The 20,374-nt window shown below is 45.9% G+C and overlaps 1 protein-coding gene across 7 annotated transcripts in view; it reads left to right on the top strand.

Annotated features, from left to right (window-relative positions):
- Positions 1–322: 322 nt before the first annotated feature.
- Positions 323–20,374, top strand: part of ABHD6 (abhydrolase domain containing 6, acylglycerol lipase) — a 79,176-nt gene continuing 59,124 nt past the window's right edge. Inside the window, exons 1-3 of one of the 7 annotated variants that reach the window (XM_019805374.2) lie at positions 9,502–9,899; positions 10,006–10,182; positions 20,164–20,228. The gene's annotated coding sequence lies outside the window, so the exon portion shown is untranslated. Of the gene's footprint in view, positions 345–9,500; positions 9,900–10,005; positions 10,183–14,188; positions 14,328–20,163; positions 20,229–20,374 lie in introns of those variants that run through there. The other 6 variants (XM_034658530.1, XM_019805385.2, XM_034658531.1 and 3 more) reach the window with 6 other exon arrangements.

Here is a 20,374-nt window from a genome sequence, read left to right on the forward strand (position 1 = left end):
CTCGTCCAGCACCACAGTGCTTTTCACCTTGCCCTTCATGGGACATCTAGGTTAAAAGGCTGCAGGCAGACCAAATGATGCCATTGCAGCCTCCCCTCACCCCACACCTTCCCACGGGCCACTACACCGTGCTGGATCCATCGCCTTTCTCTGCTTACGAAGCATGCAAACATGCCCGGCACTTGTCCCTGCCTCTAAGGCCGATTCTAAAGCGGCCTGTTAGTATACAGCTAGCCTTTCCAGGCCGACCATGAGAGGGCACGGTGAGGAAGCAGGACCAGGAGGTGGAAGGCTTCTCACAGCTGCTGACTGTTTGCCTAGCTGCACTGTTTCTTCTTCTAAAGGTTTGGTAGTTTTTCATTTTTTATGGGCTATGAGAAACAAACTGAGAACTTCAGAGGGGAGGGGGGTCGGGGAATGGGATAGACTGGTGATGGGTAGTAAGGAGGGCACGTATTGCATGGTGCACTGAGTGTTATACGCAACTAATGAAGCATTGAACTTTACATCGGAATCCAGGGATGTACTGTATGGTGACTAACATAATATAATAAAAAATCATTAAAAAAAAATAAAATAAAATTATGTTTTAATTTTTATTTTTAAATAATTTCAAATGTGTATAAAAGTTGTAAAAATAGTTTAACAACTCATATATATCCTTCACCCAGCTTCACCGATGAACATTTAGGCACGTTTGCTTTTTCATTAGTTTTCATACATACAGATTTTTTTTCCCCTGAACTGCTCAAGAGTAAGTTGGAGGCATTATGATCCATTATCCCTAAATACTTCCAAGTGATTTCTCAAGGACAAGTAATTCACCTATTTAACCACAGGACAATTATCAAAACCAGAAGGTTTAGCAATGATATAATATTATTACCTAATCTACAGACCTTATTCAAATTTTACCAGTTACTCTAATAATGTTCTTTACAGCAGTTGTTTGGGGATTTTGTTGTTGTTGTTGTTGTTGTTGTTTGTTTGTTTGTTTTTCTGGTGCAGGATCCAATCCACACTTATGCATCGTCCTCCGTGGTCCTGTGTCCTCGACCCCCCCTAATCCGAGCAGTTCCTCAGCCTTTGTCTTTCATACCCTTGACAGTTTTGAAGTGTACAGTCTAGTTATTTTGCTGAATCTCCCTCACTTCCTCATGCTTACATTAAGGTGATACATTTTGAGTGGGAATACTACTTACGTGTTTCACAGAAGTTCTTAAATAAGCTTCTCCTGGTATTCACAGGGAAGCTGGGTGACTCAGACCCAGGAAGTAGATGATGATTTAACAGCTCTTAATAACAGTTGCTAACATTTATTGAGTGCTTGCTGTTTGACACTCCCTTCTGTGTTTGTTGATTTGGGCACGATTCTCTCTTGTATGGGGTGCTTATGTTGGATCCAGTAATAAAACAAGAGCAGCTATGGGTATTGAGCTGTATTTGGCCCCATATTACACATCTTCTTTTCAAGGATGAGGTCAGAGAGGGAGTCACTTGCACCAGGTCTCACAGCTACCAAGAGGCACAGCGAGGGGACGTTTGACACTCGAGTATGAACACCTGGTTAGTCCCCCATACCATTTCTTCTCTGGCACTTAGCAGTGACAAAGCCCTGCCAGCATGCCAGCTCAGAACACTGAGAACAATCCATGTCCCACCCCTAGACTCCTAGCAAGTGGGGATGTGTTCTCCCCATAATCTGAACTCCCCTGCTTACCCCACGTGTAAGGAGCATGAGACCTTGGGAGAGACCCCATGCTGTAAGTATGGGACCTCAGTAGGTTGTGTGGTGTTCTCCAGGGGCAGATTTCCCTCCTGGGTCATCACCCATTGGACAACTATTTACAAATCCATTGAAAACTGTATCAGCCCCAGAGACAGGGTGAGGAGCGCAGCTTTAAGTGGGTGTCAATCCTTAACCAAAGAGTGACTCATGAATGAGTCTTGAGGCAAGAATCCCACTGTAGGATAAGATTTCCCCTCCACAGGCTAAGCCTGCTCCAAAGTCATCCCAGAACCAGATTTAGATGCAGGCCGATGTCACTCATAATACACCCTGGAGATCTGTTGGCACAAGGAGCTCCCAGCCTAGGACCAGGGATCATTTTGCACCGTGCGTGTTTTAGGAGATTTGTTACTCACTCATTTAACAGTTAACCTACTAAATGTGGAGAGAGATACAGTGATGGATAAGGCAGCTCCTGCTCAAGGAGACTCAAAATTAGATCGTTAATTGGACTTGCCTTTCGTTTCAGTCAGTTTTCCGGGCCTCTGAGCCTTCATTTGATATGCAATGGCCAGAAAACTGTTATGAAGATAAACGACCAATGTAAATCTTGGACTCAGACCTTCTTGAGCCCCATTGGCCACCATTTTTTCAGGACCATTTTGACTTCTCTGACAGCAGAGTCAGCAAAGGCAACCAACCATCCCAGTCTGCCCAGAACTGAGTGGGGCTTTCATTGCAAAGACAAAGAAAGCAAACTGGGATGAACTGGTTATCCTAGTTTAGTTGGGAATGAGGGCAGCAGAAAGGGAATGGGTAAGTGGGTGAGAAAGAATAACAGTCAACACGTATTTTGTTTCAGAATTCAGTAATGGCTAGAACAAATTTATGAAGTAAGGACTACATTACCCCTATTTTATAGAGGCATAAACTGGGACCCAGAGAAAGTAAGCAACTTGTCAACAATGTACACTTGGTAAATGGATGAGTCAGTCCTGCCAGGGAGCAGCAAATCCTGTGTTCCCAAGCATGACTCTGCACTGCCTCAGAGCCTCGTGTGTAAATGTGGTGCAGATAGAGTCTTGAAACTAGAGTTGAGATGAATTCTCAAAGATTGGAAGCATTCTCCTCTGGAAGCGGTAGCTAGTGGAAGTTATGTTTCCATGGAGACCCACTCATCTCCAGTCAGGCTGCAGTCACAGGTAGCCATAACAGTGGAGAGCTGCCATCACTCAAATGTAGTGGATTTCTTCAGAAAAAGGCCCTCCATGGCAATTTCCTGAGCTTCCGCCAACGCCTATCCTATCATTCGAGACTTCAATGGAGTCTCCATGGCAGCCTGCAAAATGTAAGTCTTGCACAAGTCCTAGGAGGTAGTTGTTGAGGATGGTGGTTCAGAGCACAGATCCAGGAAACCTGTCTGTCTCCACTCCATCACTTGCTGGCCACATGAGCTCGGGCCGCTTCCTTAGCCTCAAACCCAGTTTCCTTGCCTGTGAAATGGTGGAAGTCATAACCTCCATACTCCAGAGCTGTTGTGCGGATGAAAACAAATGGTATAATGGATGAGAAGCACAATTCCCAGTATAAAGGAGGCAGAGAAGAAATGTATACTACCTACTAATTAACAACTGCTCACCCTATGTCTTTAAATGACAACAACCCACTTGAGAACTGACACAAAGGAACAGGAGTCTATTCCCCACAATTGCCTTCTACCCCTAGCTTCATCTGTCCCATTCCTCTACTCCCTCCCATTGTCCATCTCACTTCTGGCTCTTTGGCCTGTTCCCAGCCACTTGTGTGCCACTGGGAAGAGATGACCTAACTTGATACCTCCTGTCCTGGCCCCACTGGGTACCCAGTACCTCTAGTCCCCAGAACCCCAACTGGGATATCAGGACCACTGCCTGAAGGGGGACCAGACTATAATCCCTCCACCCAGACATGTAATCTGGCTTCCCCACATGACCTCAGCAGCTCAGAGAAGAGACAAGATAAGAACAAAGCAAGAAGGGGCACCTGGGTGGCTCAGTCAGTTAAATGTCTGCCTTCAGCTCAGGTCATGATTTCAGGGTCCTGGGTTTGAGCCCCGCATTGGACTCCCTGCTCAGCAGGGAGTCTGCTTTTCCCTTTCCCTCTGCTCCTTCCCCCAGCCTGTGCTCTCTCTCTCGCTCTGTTCTCTCTCTCAAATAAATAAATAAAAAATTTTTAAAAAGAACAAAGAAGCATTCTTTTTGATAAATCAGATGGATAAGGGAGCATCATGATTTAGCTGGCATAATGTGATGCACACCATCTTTGAAAGTTTCATTAAAATGTTCATGTTGAAGTGGCTACCCAGTGGGATGCTTACAGGCCCCAGGAGAGGCACCAGGGACAACTAAGAGGAGAGGTCTCAGTACAGTGTCATGAGTGATATGGATGTTGACATGAGACTGTGAGGACCTTGGGGGAAATATGTGTTTTCTTAGCAAGAAGAACTATGCACTACATTCACACACACACACACATGCTGGTAACCTTCACCCACTGATTCCTGGTTCACACTGGGGTCTTCATAATCTCTGTTTCCTGACTGACCTTTGACTATTCAAAGACAAGTTTTTAGGCCCGTCTAAGAACTAAGAACAGGGTGAGCCCAGTAAATGCTTGGTGTATGAGCAGCGATGATGCTGATAGCTGATATTACGCACACTTCCTTGGTGCCAGGCGAAGGGCTAATCTGTAAACACATTATTCAGCTTGATCTTGTCTGCAGCCCTACGAGGCTGGTCCCATCATCAGTTGCTCGTCATTGCCTCCTACTTATAGATGAAGAAACTCAGGTTTGCATAGGCAGATAGCTAGTAAGTGGCAGAGCTGGGCCCAGCATCATCACCTGAGAGGTGTTCCAATGACTCAGACACTTGGAGCTTGTGTTTGCTCATCTGGACTGCTGGCTGGGGTTCTTGCCAGCCCACCCATTAGTCCCTGTTTGGTACCTGCATCCCCAGTGTCCTTGGGGTGCTAGGTCTCCCCTAATCTCAGTCAATGTGGTTTAGGTGAGGTAGGAAAGGATTTCTTAAACAGGACATAGAAGCACTCAACACAGAGGATAATTTGACTAAATTAATTTTTGTCTAAAAGCACGAAAGAAAGCGAAAAGATAAGCCACAAACTGGAAGCTTTTGGCTCACATAGAACTAAAACCATTAGGACACAGACAATTAGACGGGAAAATGACACGAACAGGTATTTCACAGACACGGAAACACGATGGCAAACAACTATATGAACAATTGCTCAAGCCCATTCATGACAGACGTGAAGATTAAGACCACAATGAGACGCCCTTTCATACCTACTAGATTAGAGGCAGTGTGATGGAACCAAGTGTTGGTGAGACCCTGGAGATATTCTCCTATGTTGTCCTTCTAAAAGTTTAGTTTTGCCTCTTATATTAAAGTCCTTAATCTATCTTGAATTAATTTGGAGGGGGGTGGGTTGTTAAGTTCCATGTTTTTCTATATGAATAATCAATTGTCCTAATACTTTGTACTGAATTGTCCCTCCTTTCCCCAGTGATCTGAAATACCACCTCCCTCATAAACCATGTTTCCCTATGTGCATTGGTCTGTTTCTGTGATTTTTATTCTGTTTCTTTAGTGTTTTTATCTGTCCCTACATGAATACACACTGTCCTAATAACTATACTTTTATAACAAATCTTGATATCTACTTTTTCATCTTCACTAGGAACATTTTTACTTTTCTTGGACCTTTGCTCTTCCATATAAAATCTCATTTTTTCTAAAGATTTATTCATTTATTTTAGTGAGAGAGAAAGAGAGAGCAAGCGGTGGGGAGGGCAGAGGGAGAGAGACAGTCCTGAAGCAGGCTCCCCCACTCAGCCCATGACGAGCCCACTCAACATGGGCTCCATCCCAGGACCCTGAGATCATGACCTGAACCAAAAATCAATAGTCAGCCACTCAACCTACTGACCCACTCAGGTACCCCTTCCATATAAATCTTAGAATCAGTTCATCATCTTCCTTGAAAAGTCCTGTTGGGATTTTGATTGGAACCATTTTTTTATTCTTTTTTTTTTTTTTTAAGATTTTGTTTCTTTGACAGAGAGAGAGCACCACCAGGGGGAGTGGCAGGGGAAGAGGGAGAAGCCGACTCCCTGCTGAGCAGGGAGCCCCAGGCGGGGCTCAATCCCAGGACCCTGGGATCAGGACTGGAGCTGAAGGCAGAGGCTTAACCCACTGAGCCACCCAGGCACCCCTCATTTTTGATTCTGAAGGCAGCCTTTCTAATTTTTCATTATTGAGAATATTTGACGCAGGTTTCTGGTAGCTGCATTTTAACTGATTAAGGAAGTTCTCTTCCTAGTCTCCTATGAGTTATTACAATGAGGGACTGTTGAATTTTAAAATTTTGCCACCATTGAGATGACCTTGTAGTTCTCCTTTACTATGTTGATGTGGTTAACAAGAATATATTTCCTAATGTTAAACTATCATGGTTCCTGGGATGAACCTGTCTTGGGAATGATGCGTCATCTTTTTTATGTGTTGCTGGACTCAATGTACTAATATTTTATTTAAGATTTTTACTTCCATGTTTCTGAGCGATTTAGGAGTAATATTGATCTGATCTTGCATGTTATGGAATTTAGACTGACATCATAGAGTGAGTTGGGATGTGCTCTCTCTTTTTCTATTTTCCAGAGGGCTTATGAGAGAGTAGTATGATCTATTCCTTGAGAGTTTAGATTTCCTTCTAGAACCATCAGGCTTAATGTTTTCCTTTCACTAAAAATTTTAACAATTTCTCTAATAATTATAAAATTTATGTTTTTTATAGTTGACATCTGATATAATTTTCTGGCAAATCAAACTTGTTATCATTATGTAGTGATCCTCTCCATCCTTAGTGATTTTTGTTGGTCTGCTATCTAATATTAATATAGCTATACCAGCTCCCTTTTGGATACTATTTTTGAGGTATATCATTTTCCACATTTTTACTTTTAACTTTCCCAAATTCCTATGTTTTAGGAATACCTCTTGAGACAGTGCCTCTTGGATTCCTTTAACATCCAATCTGATAATTTCTGACTTTTAACTGATGAGTTTAGTTAAATTACTATGATTATTAGTATATCTGGACTTATTTTTTTTTTACTCTCTTTTTTAGGGGGAGGAGTCTCACTTTTTCTACATGTCTTTGAGTTGATTAGCATTTGGGTTTTTTTTATTGACTTATGTCATTTCCCCCTTCTACTGGTTTGAAAGATATCCATGTTATTCATATTACTTTAATGAATACCATTGACATTGTGCCTTGCATAATTAACAAAGGCAAAGTTAATATCTTAATTCCCTTCCCACCTCAAATGCAAAGGCATTGGAACTCTTTAATTTTGACCACCTCGTTCCTAATTTATTGCTGTCCCCTATTTTCGTTCTGACCTTGTTTAAACCTATAAATTATGATTATTGTTGTCATCGTTATTGTTTTGTACTGACAGTTTTGTTTTGATTCACTCTATTTGCCAATTTCTTCACTCATCATTCCTCCTTTCACTGCAGTTCTTAATTGGGTTGTTTTTCTTCTTTCTAAGGTATGTCTTAGAAGTTCAGTTAGTCAAATTTTCCAGTTGTAAATTACTTTATCTGTATGTCACTCTCATTCCTGAAAGGCTGGGGATCCAATTTTCAGGTCTTTGGAGATATTCTTCAACATCTTTTAGCTTTCTATATTGCCTTTCAGAAATTTGCTGGCAATCTAATTCCCTCCTTTGGGAATAATCTGTCTCTTTTTTTTTTAAATCTCTAGCTGCTTTAAAGATCTTTTCTTTGTTTTTAGTATTCTGCAGTTTCACTACAATATTTCTTGGTGTGGATTTCCTCCTATTTTTCCTACTTAGAATATATTATTATGCTTCCTAAATCTGCAGAATTATCTCTTTTTTCTGCTCTGGAAATTCTCACCCATTACTACCTCAAATATGGCCTCTCCTTTCTTCGCTCCATCTTTGATGCTGCTTAAATGAATTTTAGATCTTCTCAGCCTATTCTGCATTATTTGTAAGATCTTTCATATTTTTCATGTCATATCACTCTTTGTTGCATTCTGATTGATTTCTTCAGATAGGTCTTCTGAAGCACCCTATTAGGTTAATTATGATCTATGAGAATCCTGAGCAACTTGCTCTTTGATGAGTACATTGTCCCTAAGCTCTGAGAACAATTTGATGGGGGGGGGGGAGAACAAGTCAATGAAACACGTCAAATGCAACTCTTGTAATGTGAATGATGAAGTAGCCAACACCGTAGAGAGAGATGCCCCAGTCCAAGCCAGGGAGATTGTCCTTAACTCTGGATGGATGCCCACAGCCCTGACAGAGGCTGGTTTTACAAGGTAGCCTCAAAGATGTTCCTTTGCCACATCTATGAGGCTTCTTTTCCATGACCCATTCTTAAAATTCAGAACCCGCCCAACTGAACCAGGTTCTGCCAGTCTGGAGGGTTTGGCAGGCAGAAAGCTGCCTTTGGGGTGGATTTAAATACCAAGAGAGTCCTATTGGGCATTGGTCCCACGTAGGTCTAGAGTAAGAGGCAGAAAAGGAAGCCATGGATTTGGGGTAGTAGAAGACATCAAGACCCAACACTCCACCCCACATATAGTGCTCAGCACACAGTAAGTGCTCAGTAAATATTAAATAAATGAATAAACACTTTGATGGAAGAAGTCCATAGCGCAGTGTGGGCCCAAAGGGGACTTAAGGAAGGTTTCCTGGAGGAAGTGACATTTAAATTGAGGCATGGAAAAGAGTTAGTAGCCTGGCCAAGCAGAAAAGGAAGAGTTCGTGGTGGAGGGAACAGCCCATGCAAAGGCCAAAGTGGTAGAATTCAGCCTGCCTGCTCTGAATACTAGATGAGGCTGGACTGGTAAACTGAGGCCAGATGCTCAAAAATCCAGGCTTTGTGGCAGATAAGCTAGTCAGACAACACTGAATTTCATGGGTGATAACTTTTACGCTCCGCTCCTTATTTTTTTGCCTGATGAGGTTTAACTGTCCTTAAAAAGAAGAAATGATCGGGGCGCCTGGGTGGCACAGCGGTTGGGCGTCTGCCTTCGGCTCAGGGCGTGATCCCGGTTGTGGGATCGAGCCCCACATCAGGCTCCTCTGCTGTGGGCCTGCTTCTTCCTCTCCCACTCCCTCTGCTTGTGTTCCCTCTCTCGCTGGCTGTCTCTATCTCTGTCAAATAAATAAATAAAATCTTTAAAAAAAAAAAAAAAGAAGAAATGATCATACTGGGAATTTAACCAGTGGTGGCTGAAAGCCTTTCAAGACTGCCATTTTGCCCACGGAGCTTAGAAGCCAGGTGCTGGGTCTAAATTCCCAATTCTGTCCTTACAGGCTGAACCCATGAGCAAGCTCCTCACCTTTCTTCTGAGAAAGGAAACCAATCACAATGCCCTCCTCACAGGATTAAAAGAGACAACATGTGTACGACAGCGTTGCTAAGCTTGCCTGTGAACCTGTGCCTGTCCCTCTGAGGTCTTTGAGAGCAGAGACCCAGCCAGAGTCACTTTGCGGCGCGTACCCAGCAGCACCAAGCACATAGCAGGTGCTTAGTAAACAATGAGCCAATGCCTCGACGAACTCTGGCATCGCCTGGTGGAACTGTGGCTCCTTGGGTCCCCATCCCTTCCCCTCGCCCCGAGAGCTCTTTAGGGGCGGGGCGGAGCGGGGCGGGGCGGCCGGTTCTGCCCTCCGCACTCGGCGCCGCGCGAGCGGAGGAGGCGCGGGCACTCTGGCCTGGGCTCTTGGATTCTTGGAGACAGGTTGCTGAGATCGGGTTGTGCGACACCATAACTTGCCCCTCCGGGTTTAATGCTCTGAGCGGCGGAGCCGAGGGGCGGAGGGTCCCCGTGCGGGATCGGCGGTAGACCGGACCAGGCAGCCGCGGAGCCGCGCGAGGGGCCGGCGCGGGCGGGGCCGGCTTTTCTGTCGGCTGACGCAGACCGGCGCGCTGCGCCTTTAAGGCGTCCAGCAGAGCCGGGCGCCGGGAACTGAGCGGCGCGGGCACGAGCGCTGCCGCCGGACGCGAGCGGGGCCGGGAGCCGAGGACCTGCGTCCGGATCCGGCGGCTAGACCCAGGCGCCTGAGGTCAGACGGAGTGAGCGCCAGCGGGGCGGGGCGGGGATGCGCACCTGAGAGGGGGTGTCCGGGTTCTCTCCCTTATGGCCCCGTGACCTAACCTCCACTTCTCCAGTCAGGGCTGCCTGGCCTCCCCGCAAGCGACGCTCGGGGCGAAATGGGTCGGGGACCTGCACCTCTCTTTCTACTCGGTTCGCTCGCTCCGGCATCAGCCCTTGGACGGGTTTGACATTCCCGAATCCCACGTGCCCTCATTCCCCGGGCTGCCTACCGCCCTAAGCCCAGGGACAAGGTGAGGATGCGTCGGGGACCTGCACCCTCTTTCTACTCCGCCTCCCACCGCTGGCTCCGGCACCAGCCCCTGTGCACCCCTCCTGTGCCTGGATGGTTTGGAGGCTCCTGCAGCCCTGTCCTAACCACTTCCTGAGGAAGGGCTGCAGCTCGACCTCCCAGCTAATGGGACCTACCCCCGTCCCACCCCAAGATATCTGCGTCCCTCGGGACCTCCCCCGGCCAACACCTACCCCCAGCAGCCTTTTAGCTCACCTTTCCTCAGTCTGCCCCAGTTCCCTCGGCCTCATGCCCTCAACTCCCGGCAACCCTTGAGTTAGGATGCTGGTCCAACCACCCCGATAGCTCGGTGCTGCCCTACAACCCCCAGCATACCCCGCCCACACATTCGCTGCCTTCCTGGCAGCCTTGGAAATTGGGATTGTGTAACGCTGGCTGGAGGGCAGAGCACATGCAAGATTTGCGCCCCTGTACCCGCATTCAGAGTGGAGGAGGCCAAGTTGACAGTGAATGAAATAGGGAAGGAGGAAGAGGTTGCAGGAGGGTCTAGAGGCTGTGCTATCTGGGATGTGTACCTGGAGCCCTTATGCCTCAGAGTCTGGTTGATTAAGAAGAGGTCCCAACTTGGACTGGAGGCCAGCATTTGCCTCACCTCTCCCTCATGGCTAGTCTACCTGGCTGGGCGTTAAGAAGAGTTTATTATAAGTAATAGCTGACATAGAATAAGCAAGTACTGGCTGCCTGATCCTGTCCTAGCACCTTTAGAAGATTATCTGCTTCACTTCTCCCAACAGCTCTATGCGTGAGGTAGGTACCAATGTGATGCCCGTTTCTCAGAGGAAGAATGTGTCCCCTTCCCAGGACACACAGGGAATCTGACCTCAAAGCCCCCATTCTGAACCACTAGACTTAATTTTTACCCAATTGTAACTAATAAATTCTTAACATTTTTGTAATCTAGGAAGTTAGAAATAAGAGAAATTGATAACCTATGTTCTTAGCACCAATTTTTCTAAAAGTAGGTTCTCAGACCAACGGGGGTCCTGGATGTCCTCCTCAAGGAGACAGAGAGAAGGGATTACTGAAGGCCACCCAGCTAAGAAGTACCAGGGCTGGGATGCTAAACATGTCCTGGGATGGTCAGTCATTACTTCCTGAGCTCCCATTCTACCCCAGCCCATCAGCCTAGGCCCCTGGAGATTCTCTTCCCTCCCCTGTTTGCATCCTGATCTCCCCCTTCCCCCTCTGCTTCCTTTGCTATAACCCAGGCAAATGAGGTGCTCCCTATGCTTAGGCTGTCCCCTCCTTTAGAAATGCCCTCCCTGGAATCTCTGATGTCTCAGTCGTACCTACCTGTTAGCTCCAGCTCAGTGGTCCCCTCCAGGAATGCACCTCTGATTCCTCCCCTGCGCCCAACTGAAAGTGATTCCTTTCTCCCCTGGGATCTTGTAACTGGGATCCTTACCTTCCACCCCTGTGATGGCATTTGGAAAGTTCTATCTACATGTGTCTGCCTATGTTTTCTGTGCTGGCAGGATCAGAAGCACTCCCCAAGACCCCTCTAACCGTTTGCCTGGTGAAACCCCAGGACAGAGAGGGAGGGGGGGGTCCTTCGGGGGAATGGTGTGGTTTCTGAAGTAAGAATAGGCTCAGAATTTCTGAATCCCGCAACACCAGACTCCCTTCATTGAGCTACGGCCTGATCATGGGATAATGGCTCAGCATGGTACCTAATGTTTTAATTACATGTGTGTTTTTGTTCATAACCCAGAGGATTCCCACCAGAAAATCAGAGAGACTTGGGTCTAATCCCACTGCTACCACTGCTAGCTGTGTGGCCATTGGCTTATTACCTAACCTCTCTGAGCCTTAACTTCTGGTAATGGCACCTGCTTCAGAAGGCAGTGATAAGATTTAGATAAAATAACACACAGGGCCCAGGATGTGGTAAGCACTCAGTAAGCACCAGCTATTATGAAGAGTAAGTGTTGACCCCCACTTTGAATTGCTGGAGACCTATTAAATCATCACTAAATGACTCACACTGACTCTGCTTAGAGGTGGGCCAGAGGAGTCCCAGCCAAGGAGAGAAAAGCATTTTTTAAAAAAGATTTTAAGTAATCTCTACACCCATCATGGGGTTTGAACCCACAAGTCACACGCTCCACCAGCTGAGTGAGCTAGGTGCCCCGAGGTAAGCATTTTGTGTGTGTGCTTAAAAAGGTCTGTGCTGCCTTCTTCGCCTCTAAACCATCCATTGCCTTGGCAAAAAGAATCGCCTTTCTGTTTTTTAGCTTTAAAAATCTATGAACTTTGAGTTCTGTGAGGCTCCACACACCTAGAATGAGTGTGTGAATGCAGTTCATGCAATTGTAAGTCATTGTGAAGCTTAGTGATATGAGAAAAAAAAAGCTTGTTCTTAGAAGTGACCTTGGTTTGCACTGTGTGTTGGTTCAGGTTTATCTTGGGGGCAAGAGGTTTGACTCAAACGTTTACTTTGGATTTGGAGGGAAGGAAAGCTGGGGTGAGTGTTTTTCCCTAGGACACTAGTAAGTGGCTCAGAGTAGAAATCAACTTCCCTGTGTTATATTCTTTACCAACTCCTAGTTATTTTGGTGATGAGATCCCTTTTTACAGTGATGAGTGATGAGTGTTCAAAAGTAAAGGGCCAGGAATGTTCAAAGCTAAGTGTTTGGAAAATCCGGGGAAGCCAGCTCTGCAGGTTGAAAAAAAAAATGTTTTAAAATGAATCCTAATTTGATTATTAGGGTAAGTTAGGATCCCATTTGATAATTTCAAGACTGTTGATTTTAGATATTCTAAGGCATACATTTTTGTAAATATTTATGGTTCTGTGGCATTTAGCAGGCTGTGGGACTTTGTTTCTGTGACCCTGCAGGACCACAAATATTTTTCATTCTATCAATATGGTGGCTATCAAATTCAAATGAAATAAAATTTAAAATTCTTAAGTCACACTGGCCATATTTCAGGTGGTTGATAGCCATGTGTAGACAGTGGCTACTGTATTAAGGAGAGCAGAGAGAGAACATTTCCATCTTCCCAGAAAGATTTATGGGAAGGCACTGTTTAGATCAGTAAGGCCATGGACAAACTGCATGACTACCGGGTTAAGTTCCATTCTTTCTCTCAAGTCATCTGCAGGCCAAAAAATGGAGTGTGTGGAGGATGTTTCGTTGTCAAGAATGAGGATGTTACTTAAATCCCCTTAACCTCATTTTCGTTTTCTGGTTCACTGGCTTTTAACAAACTACCAGGTTCAAAGGATGGGGGAGATGGAAGCAAATGGCATGTTTTCTGGTAATGCTTCTCCATCCTGGCTGCATGTTAGAATGTTAGAACTGCCTCGGGAATTTTTTAAAAATACCCATGTCCAGCCTCTGCCCCAAGCCCAGTGAATCTGAATCTCACGGGGGTAGGGGGGTGTCCCTGAATCTATATTTTTAAAACGCTCCCTGGGAGATTCTGTGCAGCCAGGGTTGAGAACAACTGCCTTCAAGACTGTGAACTTAGGGGGAAAAAAAATCCCTGAGGACTGGAAGATGTCCTTTTAAGGCAAATACGGTGAGTGGCTAAGAATGTTCCTCATTGATTTACTGCAGCAGTAAATCCAGGGCTGGAGTCAAGTGGGCTCACTTCCTCCAGAAGAGCTCCCAACTGAGGGCAGCTTTGCTCCCCCCACCCCACCCCCAGGTGCATTTGGCAACGTCTAGAGACATTTTTGCTTGTCACAACTTAGGGGTGGCATGGAGTGGGTAGAGGCCCCTGGATGCAGCGAACTATCCTACAGTGCATAGGACAGCCCCCCACAACAAAGAACTAGCCAGCCCAGAGTGTCCCTTGTGCCACAGTTGAGAAACCCTAGATCTGGATGCAATTTTTGCAAACCCAAGTCCTCTCTGACCTTGGATGTAGTTGTCTCTTCAAAGAAGATCAAGGTACGCTCCTAAACTGGGCCCTCAGAAACCCTCTTGGTCATCTTCCAGGCTTTCCAAACCCAGAAGCCATGGAGGGGGTCGCTGCCTGTGTTTGGACGCGTTTGGGGCTGCACCAAGGAAACTGCTGATTCAGGCGGACAGGGCAGCCTGCGAACTGTGTGGGCAGAGGTTCTCAACACTGCTGCAGGTTGGGATCCTATTCTTTTTGTTAAGTAATTATCTCAAGTAACAGCAGCCTTTGGCTTAGGCTGCTTTCCAGAGGCTGTGGCTCTGTGGCTGTTGGTGTTGGGTATTTGCCTTGTGATATACTCAGAACAAGATTCAAGCCTTTTATGTGATGAAATTTGGGAATGGAGCAAGGGGCCAGACTCTGGGAGTATAAAGATAGCAACACAGACATGCCTGCAGACTCAAGCCTCTGAGAGCCCAGGGCATGGTGGCACTGTGGGGGAGGGGTGATGGAGGTGTGGCAGGGCTCCTTCCCTGGCCCTGCGAGGGCCGGTGAGATCTTCCCAGCTGTCCAGAGTGAGCACTTGGTATCCACCAGTCACTGCTTTGAGCTGTCTCCATGCACCCTCTCATTCTATCCTTTTACCGAGGCCCTAAGAGGTGAAGTGACTTTGCCAAGGTCACATAGTGGGTCATAGCAGAGCAGAGATTTGAACCCAGGTTATAGATCTACAAAACTGAATCCTCAGAGAAGCATTTATAGACTGGGGCTGTGCTTCATGGCCAAGACTTGTGGAATGAGCTGGAGCGCACCAGGCAGGAGGGAGAAAAGGCATGCCAGGGAGAGTACCATGTGTGCCAAAAAGGCTTGGAGGTGTGAAAGAGTATGACATATCAGGGATTGTGGCTCATTCAAGGAAAGAGGTGAGCAGGGGGTGATAGAAGAGGATAATCCCCAAATATAAAAATCATGTGGCCCCAGTGAGCCACTGGTGGACTGGAGGCAGAGAAGAGCTGTGTGACATTGGACAGCTTGCTTAACTTCTCTGGGTCCCAACTGCCCATCTGGAGATAGCCTCTAAAACTCAGCGCTCTGATGAAGAATGTTTGTTTTGTTGGAGACCATCGTGAACAAAGAGAAGGAATGGCCTGTGGTGGCACTAGTGGGCAGCCCTGTTGATTCGTGACCTCCTCGCTTATCATTTGGTATTGATTGACTAAGCACCCTCCAAGGGCAAGACACGGTGTGTCCTGAAGTGCTGTGGCAAACGCAGAGATGTAGTAAGACTCATCGTGGAGACTTGCAGCCTAGTGGAGGGTACAGCTGGTGTTCTCATGGGTCCCGTGCTTAAAGGCACAAATCACCAGTGCCACGAGAGAGAAGCATTCCTACAAACTATCTGAGGCGTGCTGGTTCCTAACAACTGATGGGGCTGAGCGAAGGTACACTGAAGGAGATAGCTCCTAGCTCTGCTAGAAAGACTTGTAAAGAAGATAGGGGGAGGTCAAGGGTATCTTCCAGGAAGAGAGAGTGGGGGAAGTGGAGAGAAATAAAAAGGCAATTCAGGTACAGTCCCTAGAGGGTCAGCCTATCAGCATCTCTGGTATCTGGTTCCCTACAGTTTCCAGGTCACAGAGGGCAACAGAAGTCATCATTGCAGGAAGATATTCAGTAATGGGCTTGCCATTTAAACTGAGGCCCCCCGCCATCATCCCTCCCTCTGTTTTCAACCGCAGTGTCTAGCCGGGTGCCAGGAGCACCCCTGTCTTGATCATCTGTCTCTCCCAGCTCCTAGGACGTTTTGCAGATCGGTACAGGACAAACAGTGGAAAGTGAAATTGTAACTCTTGTGAGAGAGGCAGGATTTCATGAAATCAAAGCAAGCGATGTTGGAGAACTGCTTGAATGACCTGTCAAGGCAATGATAGATGATCTGGCCATGTGAGACCTGATGAAGAGAAGGGGGGAAATTGCATTCAGAAATCAATTCTTTGAAAATCAAAGAATTAAGCCCTTGAGAGATCAATAAGGTATGTTTGCAAAAATGCCTTCTTTGTGATAGCACTGTGATAACCAGATGCTAACCGGAAGGATTTATCATGCTCTAAGACAGTCCACGTGAGACTTATTCTTTGTTCTAAGAATTATCACAGGATTGCAGTTCTGACCTCATTTTCATTTTGTTCAATATTTACTCTTGCTTTTAAAATACATTTGGTTTTTTGGTTTTTTATTTGGATTAAGTTCTAAACCAAACTGTGTTTTTTTCTTAACTGTGAGCTTTCCCATGTGGCTTCACCACAGGTCCCTTTTTTGGATGCTCATTCTCCAGGGTTATAGAGATCTCCTCTGGGAGGAGATTCTGCTAGAAAGAAGGTAGGGACCAGCTCACAAAGGGCCCTGAATGCTGAGCCTCTGCTGGGAGCCAGAAATCTTGTCCTGATAAAAACCTCCAGGCTCTCAATCACAGGGCTCCCTTCTGTCTAATGCCGACTTTGTTTTTGCAGTTAGAAAATGCTACAGACCAACTTCATCTCCTTTAGAAATGACAAAACCCTCTTTAATCTCCTTGCTTTTTCCTTTTATTGCGAAGCACAGATTCAGCAATGGGAGACTGTGTTTTGGTTGCTGAGGTTCTATTTTAGGCCCTGTGCCATTGCGTACCCATATAAAGGGCTATTTTAATTCCGTTCAGTCATGTGGAAAATAATCACTTAAGCGATGCTCTTTCTAGCACTTTACCTTTGAGAGGTGACCTCGGCTGATGACAGTGCATGCATCTGCACTAATCTGCCAGTGGAGTGCTGGAATCAAAGCTGGTTCTGGGCTCCCTGAGAGCCTGAGAACATTGGGGTCTTTGGAGGTGAAAGGTCAAGTGACTTTGGCTCTTCTTCTATCCAGCAGGAGACTGGCTTTTATTTCTGGGGGGTTTTCTTGTTTTAAACATGATTTCAAGCAGGCAGTTAGGTCAGACTCTCATCAGCCTAGATCTTGAACCCCCCAAGGCTCATATTTTGAAGGTGCTAGGCTACGTCAGGTCACATGTTGGGTATTTTATTGCCTTGTTTCTTGGCCAGTGCAATTTTTTGGACGATATGCTGCCAGATACATAAGCCACTTACCTTCCAGCTGAGCCCCTGATTCAGCTGCCTGCTTTAACCCCCTCTGACTGTGTCCTTTCTCCCGAGAAGCAGGTGGCAGGATTATCTGGTTCTCTAATTCCCTGCCCACAGGACCAGCCTGACTAGGCTGAATTTCCTTGCCCACAGAGCTGCCCCCAGGTGGTAGAAGCCAAGGAGAAGGGCTGTGGGCTTGGCTGGTTCTTAAACAGGAACCCCCGGGGGGAACCAGTTGCTAGCACTTTGGCACCAATTGGGACCAAGTGATCATCTTATCAGTACCTCTCCCAGAGCCACAAAGGAGATATGCCTGTCTGGTTTATGCACCTGTATGGTTGCAAAATGGAAATCCTTATCCTCTTAGAGTGCTGGACTTTGACCTTTGAGAACTGAAATTCCAACTGACTTAACCTTTGGATAGTCACACAGGACAGGATCCCTCTCTGGTCTTTGCAATCTTAGCAGGCAGCCTGGCCTTTTAGCTTGTGTAGAGGGAGAGGGATTTGCAGGCTAACAGCCTTCACATTTGTAGATCTTCCCTTATCATGCGAAACAATTAAGATTTGATTGCTCACTCTCATGGGCCATTTTAACTAGCATAGGCTCCAGGACTGGCCAGTAGAACTCTTGGTGGTGATGAAAATGGTCTCTGTGTCCACTGTCCAGTCTGGTAGCCACTAGCTACATGTGGCTCTTGAGCACGTGAAATGTGGCTAGTGCTGCCAAGGAACTGAATTTTACATTTTATTTAATTTTGATCGATTTAAACAGTCACATGTGGCTAACGGCTACTGTATTGGACAATGGTAGATAGACCATTCTAGTTGAGGACTTTATATTATATTTTGTAATTAAATAAAGAAAACCTTATACACGCACATAGTAGCAATTCAAAAGATACAAAAGGGTATCAGTGACAAGTCTTGCTCATCTCTGTCTCTAGTCCCCCTGTTTCCCTTCCCAGTGGCAGCCATGGTAACCAGTTTCTTGTGTATCCATCCAGAAACATTTCACACATATATAAACATAACATTTCTTTCTCTTTCTCCGTCCCTCTCCTCTTTCTCTCCTCTCTCTTTTAACGCAAGAGGCGTTATTCCGTCCACATTCTACTCTTCCTGGGGTTTTGTTTGTTTGTTTGTTTGTTTGTTTTAGAGTCAGGGAGGGGTAGAGGGAGAGAGAGAATCTTAAGCAGTCCCCACACCCGCACAGAGCCGGCAGTGGATCTCATCTCACGACCTTGAGATGATGACCTGAGCCGAAATCAAGAGTTGGGACGCTCAACTGACTAAGCCATCCAGATACCCCTGTTCCTTGTTTTTTTTTTTTTTTTTTTTGAGTTAACAATGAACCTTGGAGGTCATTATTTTAATGGCTTACATTTAATTTTATTTGTATTTAATGGTTATACATAATACTCCTTTATAAAGTTATACCATCATTTACTTAACAGGCCCCCTTAGAAGTGGGCATATGAGTTAATTCCAGCCTCTTGCCATGGTAAATACCAGTGTGACAAGTAACTTGCACAAGCACGATCTCACATGTTCGGTATAAACACAAACTCTTAGAAGTGAGATGCTCAGGTCGGAGGAATGTGTGGTCTACATTGCCTCAGGTTTTTACCAGATTGCCACCCATAGAGCTTGTTGATGGGAATAGAAGTTGGTGCCTGTGGAAGAGCGTCCCCCTCAGCCTCAGCAACAGTCTGTTAGTCAACTTTGTGTTCCTTGCCAGTACGATAAAATCAAGATTGCCATTACCTTGTAGATTTGATCTACATTTCTCTTATTATAAATGAGATTGAGGGTCTTTTTATATGTTCCAGAGTCATTTCCTTTCTGGTAAATTGGCTACTCAGATCATTTGCCCATTTTTCTATTGGATTTTGTTGTTTTAATTGATTTGTAGGAACCTTTTATACATTCAGGAAATTAGTCTGTTGCCTCTGATTTATATTGACAGGTCTTAATCTTGTTGGTGGTTTCTCTTTCCCTGCAGACATTGGTGAACATATTAATCTTTTTGTTATGGCCTCTGCGTCTTATATCTGACTCAGACTTTCCCCGCGGAGGTATTTTCAAACAGTTCTCAGGTTTTCTTCTAGAACCTCCATGGTTCCATGGTTCCTCACTGATTCCTCTGAACTAGTTCAGGGCTTTTGTGGATTTACCTTCCCTTGCCCGGCTCCTCATTCTCCTGCCGTGGTCGCTTTGCCAGTGGCTTTCTGTCCAGCCCTGGTTTTGAGCTTTGGGGTCCCTCTCACTAGCCTCTTTGGGAGAAACATGCCCTCATTTGTCCACTGGTTGCCACCTTCTTCTCATTCCTTTCTCTTAAAAAAAATTTCTTTTTTTAAATTTTTAAGTCATCTCTACACCCAACATGGGGCTCAAATTCACAACCCCGAGATCAAGAGTTGCATGCTCTACCAACTGAGCCAGTCAGGCGCCCCTTCTCATTCCTTTCTGAGTACAACTTTTAGGTAAACCCTAATCCCGGATGGAGAAGGTGAAGATTCTTTTTTGGGGGGGTCTTAGTTACATTTGTGGGTCCCAGAGTCCCCTTTCCCCTCAGTGTGCCTGACAACCCCTCCCCTCCTTGTTGCCTCACAACCCCTCCCCTCCTTGTTGCCTCCTCCCCCTAACCTCTGCAAGCCCAGGAATCATCAGGTCACTCCTTGCTTTGTACTCTTGCTGCAGATCTCTTCTTTGACCTCCTGCAGGCGGGCCTGGCTCATTATCTGACACGCCCTGCCCTTTGTGCCAGTTGCTTAATTGGGAGTTGTGACTTGAACGAGAGGTGGGCTCTAAAGCTGCAGGGTATTTGTACTCTGCTCTGCCGAGGAGGAGAGCACTCCGCCTCCAGCAAAGCCAGCAATTTTGTGGCTGTTAGCACTTCATTCATATTCTCTAATATGATTTAATGCTTTGTCATTTTCTTTCTTGCGATTCCAGAATCTCATTTTCAGCTTCTGCCAGAGCCAGTAGCAGTTGGGAAAGAAGGCTGTGTTCTTTGAAGAGTGAGTATGGATTTTTAACACTGTTGATTACCAAAAAAAAAAAAAAAAAAAAGCAGCCCTTAATGAGCTTGGGGCTCCTCTGTAAGCTTCCTCAAAGCCTCTCTCCAGGCCAACTTGTGGTGGGCGATTTCTCTGGTTCAGTAGGT

This window comes from Ailuropoda melanoleuca, chromosome 4, assembly GCF_002007445.2.
Source record: "Ailuropoda melanoleuca isolate Jingjing chromosome 4, ASM200744v2, whole genome shotgun sequence".
Taxonomy (NCBI): domain Eukaryota; kingdom Metazoa; phylum Chordata; class Mammalia; order Carnivora; family Ursidae; genus Ailuropoda; species Ailuropoda melanoleuca.